Source organism: Columba livia, unplaced genomic scaffold (assembly GCF_036013475.1).
Source record: "Columba livia isolate bColLiv1 breed racing homer unplaced genomic scaffold, bColLiv1.pat.W.v2 Scaffold_103, whole genome shotgun sequence".
In the NCBI taxonomy this organism is placed as follows: domain Eukaryota; kingdom Metazoa; phylum Chordata; class Aves; order Columbiformes; family Columbidae; genus Columba; species Columba livia.
The window spans coordinates 1,572,197-1,578,908 of NW_027043008.1; positions in this window are offsets into that span (position 1 = coordinate 1,572,197).

Consider the following 6,712-nt stretch of genomic DNA (forward strand, 5'->3'; position numbering starts at 1 on the left):
CTATGTCAGCTGGGTGTGGCAGCCAGGCGCCCCCTAGGGGATGGGGAGCCTGTCAGCCCCGGGCCTGTCACTGCCTGGTGTCCCTGCTGCACCCAGCCAGGCCTCTGAAAACTTGTCAAACCATGCCCAGACTTGGGGCCAGTTTGGCCCAAAGTCTGCAAGAGACAAGTCGGGAAGAAAGATATGGGACAGAGGGAGAAAGCGAAGGGAGCAGGAGAAAGGGAAGGAAGAATAAAAAGTAGTGTTGGGCTGCAGGAGTGAGATGGAGGAATTGCAAGAAAAGAGGCAGGAAGCAGGAGAGTGAGAGAAAAGGAAAGAAGAGACATGCAGCCAGACAAGGGCTTAGTGAGAGAGGATGGGACAGAGAACAGGATGAGAAGGACATAAGGCAAGGCTAGGACAGGCAAGGACAGGCAAGGCAAGGCTAGGCTGCAGGACATGTTTTTGCTTTATAGTTTCTAGCACATTCGTCTTCAGACTAGGAGGAAAGCCATAAGACCGTATGGATTAGGCCCAAGCAAAAACCCCAGCTACTTGAGACACTTAGACTAAGCCTAAAATACCAAGATCTCTCCATAAGGATGGTTTTTATACTGTACTTCCACAATCTGCTGGCAGTACAAAAAAATAAGCTGCAGATCTCCTTAGGCTGAGTCATGGTGCTTTGGGGCAGGGACCATGCATATCATGGGAATATTTCACAGTTTCTGCTTTGTTTTCAGTGTATGACACCAAAACACCCACCTGATGACATCCTTTCAAGAGCAAAGGCAGCAATTTGCAGAATTCCGCTTCTTAGTGGAAGTGAGAAATTGCTGAGCTGACACCAAGTCCTGCAGTGTCCCTGTCACCTGCAGAGCCACCGCATCCTCGCCACGGTAGCGGGCATTGTGACAAAGGTTCTATGTCAGCTGGGTGTGCAGCCAGGTGCCCCCTAGGGGATGGGGAGCCTGTCAGCCCCGAGCCTGTCACTGCCTGCTGGCCCTGCTGCCACCAGCCAGGCCTCTGAAAACTTGGCAAAACATGCCCAGACTTGGGGCCAGTTTGGCCCGAAGTCTGCAAGAGACAAGTCAGGAAGAAATATATGGGAAAGAGGGAGAAAGCGAAGGGAGCAGGAGAAAGGGAAGGAAGAATAAAAAGTAGTGTTGGGCTGCAGGAGTGAGATGGAGGAATTGCTAGAAAAGAGGCAGGAAGCAGGAGAGTGAGAGAAAAGGAAAGAAGAGACATGCAGCCAGACAAGGGCTTAGTGAGAGAGGATGGGACAGAGAACAGGATGAGAAGGACATAAGGCAAGGCTAGGACAGGCAAGGACAGGCAAGGCAAGGCTAGGCTGCAGGACATGTTTTTGCTTTATAGTTTCTAGCACATTCGTCTTCAGACTAGGAGGAAAGCCATAAGACCGTATGGATTAGGCCCAAGCAAAAACCCCAGCTACTTGAGACACTTAGACTGAGCCTAAAATACCAAGATCTCTCCATAAGGATGGTTTTTATACTGTACTTCCACAATCTGCTGGCAGTGCAAAAAAATAAGCTGCAGATCTCCTTAGGCTGAGTCATGGTGCTTTGGGGCAGGGACCATGCATATCATGGGAATATTTCACAGTTTCTGCTTTGTTTTCAGTGTATGACACCAAAACACCCACCTGATGACATCCTTTCAAGAGCAAAGGCAGCAATTTGCAGAATTCTGCTTCTTAGGGGAAGTGAGAAATTGCTGAGCTGACACCAAGTCCTGCAGTGTCCCTGTCACCTGCAGAGCCACCGCATCCTCGCCACGGTAGCGGGCATTTTGACAAAGGTTCTATGTCAGCTGGGTGTGGCAGCCAATCGCCCCCTAGGGGATGGGGAGCCTGTCAGCCCCGGGCCTGTCACTGCCTGGTGTCCCTGCTGCCACCAGCCAGGCCTCTGAAAACTTGTCAAACCATGCCCAGACTTGGGGCCAGTTTGGCCCAAAGTCTGCAAGAGACAAGTCGGGAAGAAAGATATGGGACAGAGGGAGAAAGCGAAGGGAGCAGGAGAAAGGGAAGGAAGAATAAAAAGTAGTGTTGGGCTGCAGGAGTGAGATGGAGGAATTGCAAGAAAAGAGGCAGGAAGCAGGAGAGTGAGAGAAAAGGAAAGAAGAGACATGCAGCCAGACGAGGGCTTAGTGAGAGAGGATGGGACAGAGAACAGGATGAGAAGGACATAAGGCAAGGCTAGGACAGGCAAGGACAGGCAAGGCAAGACTAGGCTGCAGGACATGTTTTTGCTTTATAGTTCCTAACACATTCGTCTTCAGACTAGGAGGAAAGCCATAAGACCCTATGGATTAGGCCCAAGCAAAAACCCCAGCTACTTGAGACACTTAGACTAAGCCTAAAATACCAAGGTCTCTCCATAAGGATGGTTTTTATACTGTACTTCCACAATCTGCTGGCAGTACAAAAAAATAAGCTGCATATCTCCTTAGGCTGAGTTATGGTTCTTTGGGGCAGGGACCATGCATATCATGGGAATATTTCACAGTTTCTGCTCTGTTTTCAGTGTATGACACCAAAACACCCACCTGATGACATCCTTTCTAGAGCAAAGGCAGCAATTTGCAGAATTCTGCTTCTTAGGGGAAGTGAGAAATTGCTGAGCTGACACCAAGTCCTGCAGTGTCCCTGTCACCTGCAGAGCTACCGCATCCTCGCCACGGTAGCGGGCATTGTGACAAAGGTTCTATGTCAGCTGGGTGTGGCAGCCAGGCGCCCCCTAGGGGATGGGGAGCCTGTCAGCCCCGGGCCTGTCACTGCCTGGTGTCCCTGCTGCCACCAGCCAGGCCTCTGAAAACTTGTCAAACCATGCCCAGACTTGGGGCCAGTTTGGCCCAAAGTCTGCAAGAGACAAGTCAGAAAGAAAGATAGGGGACAGAGGGAGAAAGCGAAGGGAGCAGGAGAAAGGGAAGGAAGAATAAAAAGTCGTGTTGTTCTGCAGGAGTGAGATGGAGGAATTGCAAGAAAAGAGGCAGGAAGCAGGAGAGTGAGAGAAAAGGAAAGAAGAGACATGCAGCCAGACGAGGGCTTAGTGAGAGAGGATGGGACAGAGAACAGGATGAGAAGGACATAAGGCAAGGCTAGGACAGGCAAGGACAGGCAAGGCAAGGCTAGGCTGCAGGACATGTTTTTGCTTTATAGTTTCTAGCACATTCGTCTTCAGACTAGGAGGAAAGCCATAAGACCGTATGGATTAGGCCCAAGCAAAAACCCCAGCTACCTGAGACACTTAGACTAAGCCTAAAATACCAAGGTCTCTCCATAAGGATGGTTTTTATACTGTACTTCCACAATATGCTGGCAGTACAAAAAAATAAGCTGCAGATCTCCTTAGGCTGAGTCATGGTGCTTTGGGGCAGGGACCATGCATATCATGGGAATATTTCACAGTTTCTGCTCTGTTTTCAGTGTATGACACCAAAACACCCACCTGATGACATCCTTTCAAGAGCAAAGGCAGCAATTTGCACAATTCCGCTTCTTAGGGGAAGTGAGAAATTGCTGAGCTGACACCAAGTCCTGCAGTGTCCCTTTCACCTGCAGAGCCACCGCATCCACGCCACGGTAGCGGGCATTGTGACAAAGGTTCTATGTCAGCTGGGTGTGGCAGCCAGGCGCCCCCTAGGGGATGGGGAGCCTGTCAGCCCCGGGCCTGTCACTGCCTGGTGTCCCTGCTGCCACCAGCCAGGCCTCTGAAAACTTGTCAAACCATGCCCAGACTTGGGGCCAGTTTGGCCCAAAGTCTGCAAGAGACAAGTCGGGAAGAAAGATATGGGACAGAGGGAGAAAGCGAAGGGAGCAGGAGAAAGGGAAGGAAGAATAAAAAGTAGTGTTGGGCTGCAGGAGTGAGATGGAGGAATTGCAGGAAAAGAGGCAGGAAGCAGGAGAGTGAGAGAAAAGGAAAGAAGAGACATGCAGCCAGACGAGGGCTTAGTGAGAGAGGATGGGACAGAGAACAGGATGAGAAGGACATAAGGCAAGGCTAGGACAGGCAAGGACAGGCAAGGCAAGGCTAGGCTGCAGGACATGTTTTTGCTTTATAGTTTCTAGCACATTCGTCTTCAGACTAGGAGGAAAGCCATAAGACCGTATTGATTAGGCCCAAGCAAAAACCCCAGCTACTTGAGACACTTAGACTAAGCCTAAAATACCAAGATCTCTCCATAAGGATGGTTTTTATACTGTACTTCCACAATCTGCTGGCAGTACAAAAAAATAAGCTGCAGATCTCCTTAGGCTGAGTCATGGTGCTTTGGGGCAGGGACCATGCATATCATGGGAATATTTCACAGTTTCTGCTCTGTTTTCAGTGTATGACTCCAAAACACCCACCTGATGACATCCTTTCAAGAGCAAAGGCAGCAATTTGCAGAATTCCGCTTCTTAGGGGAAGTGAGAAATTGCTGAGCTGACACCAAGTCCTGCAGTGTCCCTGTCACCTGCAGAGCCACCGCATCCTCGCCACGGTAGCGGGCATTGTGACAAAGGTTCTATGTCAGCTGGGTGTGGCAGCCAGGCGCCCCCTAGGGGATGGGGAGCCTGTCAGCCCCGGGCCTGTCACTGCCTGGTGTCCCTGCTGCCACCAGCCAGGCCTCTGAAAACTTGTCAAACCATGCCCAGACTTTGGGCCAGTTTGGCCCAAAGTCTGCAAGAGACAAGTCGGGAAGAAAGATAGGGGACAGAGGGAGAAAGCGAAGGGAGCAGGAGAAAGGGAAGGAAGAAGAAAAAAGTCGTGTTGTTCTGCAGGAGTGAGATGGAGGAATTGCAAGAAAAGAGGCAGGAAGCAGGAGAGTGAGAGAAAAGGAAAGAAGAGACATGCAGCCAGACGAGGGGTTAGTGAGAGAGGATGGGACAGAGAACAGGATGAGAAGGACATAAGGCAAGGCTAGGACAGGCAAGGACAGGCAAGGCAAGGCTAGGCTGCAGGACATGTTTTTGCTTTATAGTTTCTAGCACATTCGTCTTCAGACTAGGAGGAAAGCCATAAGACCCTATGGATTAGGCCCAAGCAAAAACCCCAGCTACTTGAGACACTTAGACTAAGCCTAAAATACCAAGATCTCTCCATAAGGATGGTTTCTATACTGTACTTCCACAATCTGCTGGCAGTACAAAAAAATAAGCTGCAGATCTCCTTAGGCTGAGTCATGGTGCTTTGGGGCAGGGACCATGCATATCATGGGAATATTTCACAGTTTCTGCTCTGTTTTCAGTGTATGACACCAAAACACCCACCTGACGACATCCTTTCAAGAGCAAAGGCAACAATTTGCAGAATTCCGCTTCTTAGGGGAAGTGAGAAATTGCTGAGCTGACACCAAGTCCTGCAGTGTCCCTGTCACCTGCAGAGCCACCGCATCCTCGCCACGGTAGCGGTCATTGTGACAAAGGTTCTATGTCAGCTGGGTGTGGCACCCAATCGCGCCCTAGGGGATGGGGAGCCTGTCAGCCCCGGGCCTGTCACTGCCTGGTGTCCCTGCTGCCACCAGCCAGGCCTCTGAAAACTTGTCAAACCATGCCCAGACTTGGGGCCAGTTTGGCCCAAGGTCTGCAAGAGACAAGTCGGGAAGAAAGATAGGGGACAGAGGGAGAAAGCGAAGGGAGCAGGAGAAAGGGAAGGAAGAATAAAAAGTAGTGTTGGGCTGCAGGAGTGAGATGGAGGAATTGCAAGAAAAGAGGCAGGAAGCAGGAGAGTGAGAGAAAAGGAAAGAAGAGACATGCAGCCAGACGAGGGCTTAGTGAGAGAGGATGGGACAGAGAACAGGATGAGAAGGACATAAGGCAAGGCTAGGACAGGCAAGGACAGGCAAGGCAAGACTAGGCTGCAGGACATGTTTTTGCTTTATAGTTCCTAGCACATTCGTCTTCAGACTAGGAGGAAAGCCATAAGACCCTATGGATTAGGCCCAAGCAAAAACCCCAGCTACTTGAGACACTTAGACTAAGCCTAAAATACCAAGGTCTCTCCATAAGGATGGTTTTTATACTGTACTTCCACAATCTGCTGGCAGTACAAAAAAATAAGCTGCAGATCTCCTTAGGCTGAATCATGGTGCTTTGGGGCAGGGACCATGCATATCATGGGAATATTTCACAGTTTCTGCTCTGTTTTCAGTGTATCACACCAAAACACCCACCTGATGACATCCTTTCTAGAGCAAAGGCAGCAATTTGCAGAATTCTGCTTCTTAGGGGAAGTGAGAAATTGCTGAGCTGACACCAAGTCCTGCAGTGTCCCTGTCACCTGCAGAGCCACCGCATCCTCGCCACGGTAGCGGGCATTGTGACAAAGGTTCTATGTCAGCTGGGTGTGGCAGCCAGGCGCCCCCTAGGGGATGGGGAGCCTGTCAGCCCCGGGCCTGTCACTGCCTGGTGTCCCTGCTGCCACCAGCCAGGCCTCTGAAAACTTGTCAAACCATGCCCAGACTTGGGGCCAGTTTGGCCCAAGGTCTGCAAGAGACAAGTCGGGAAGAAAGATATGGGACAGAGGGAGAAAGCGAAGGGAGCAGGAGAAAGGGAAGGAAGAATAAAAAGTAGTGTTGGGCTGCAGGAGTGAGATGGAGGAATTGCAAGAAAAGAGGCAGGAAGCAGGAGAGTGAGAGAAAAGGAAAGAAGAGACATGCAGCCAGACGAGGGCTTAGTGAGAGAGGATGGGACAGAGAACAGGATGAGAAGGACATAAGGCAAGGCTAG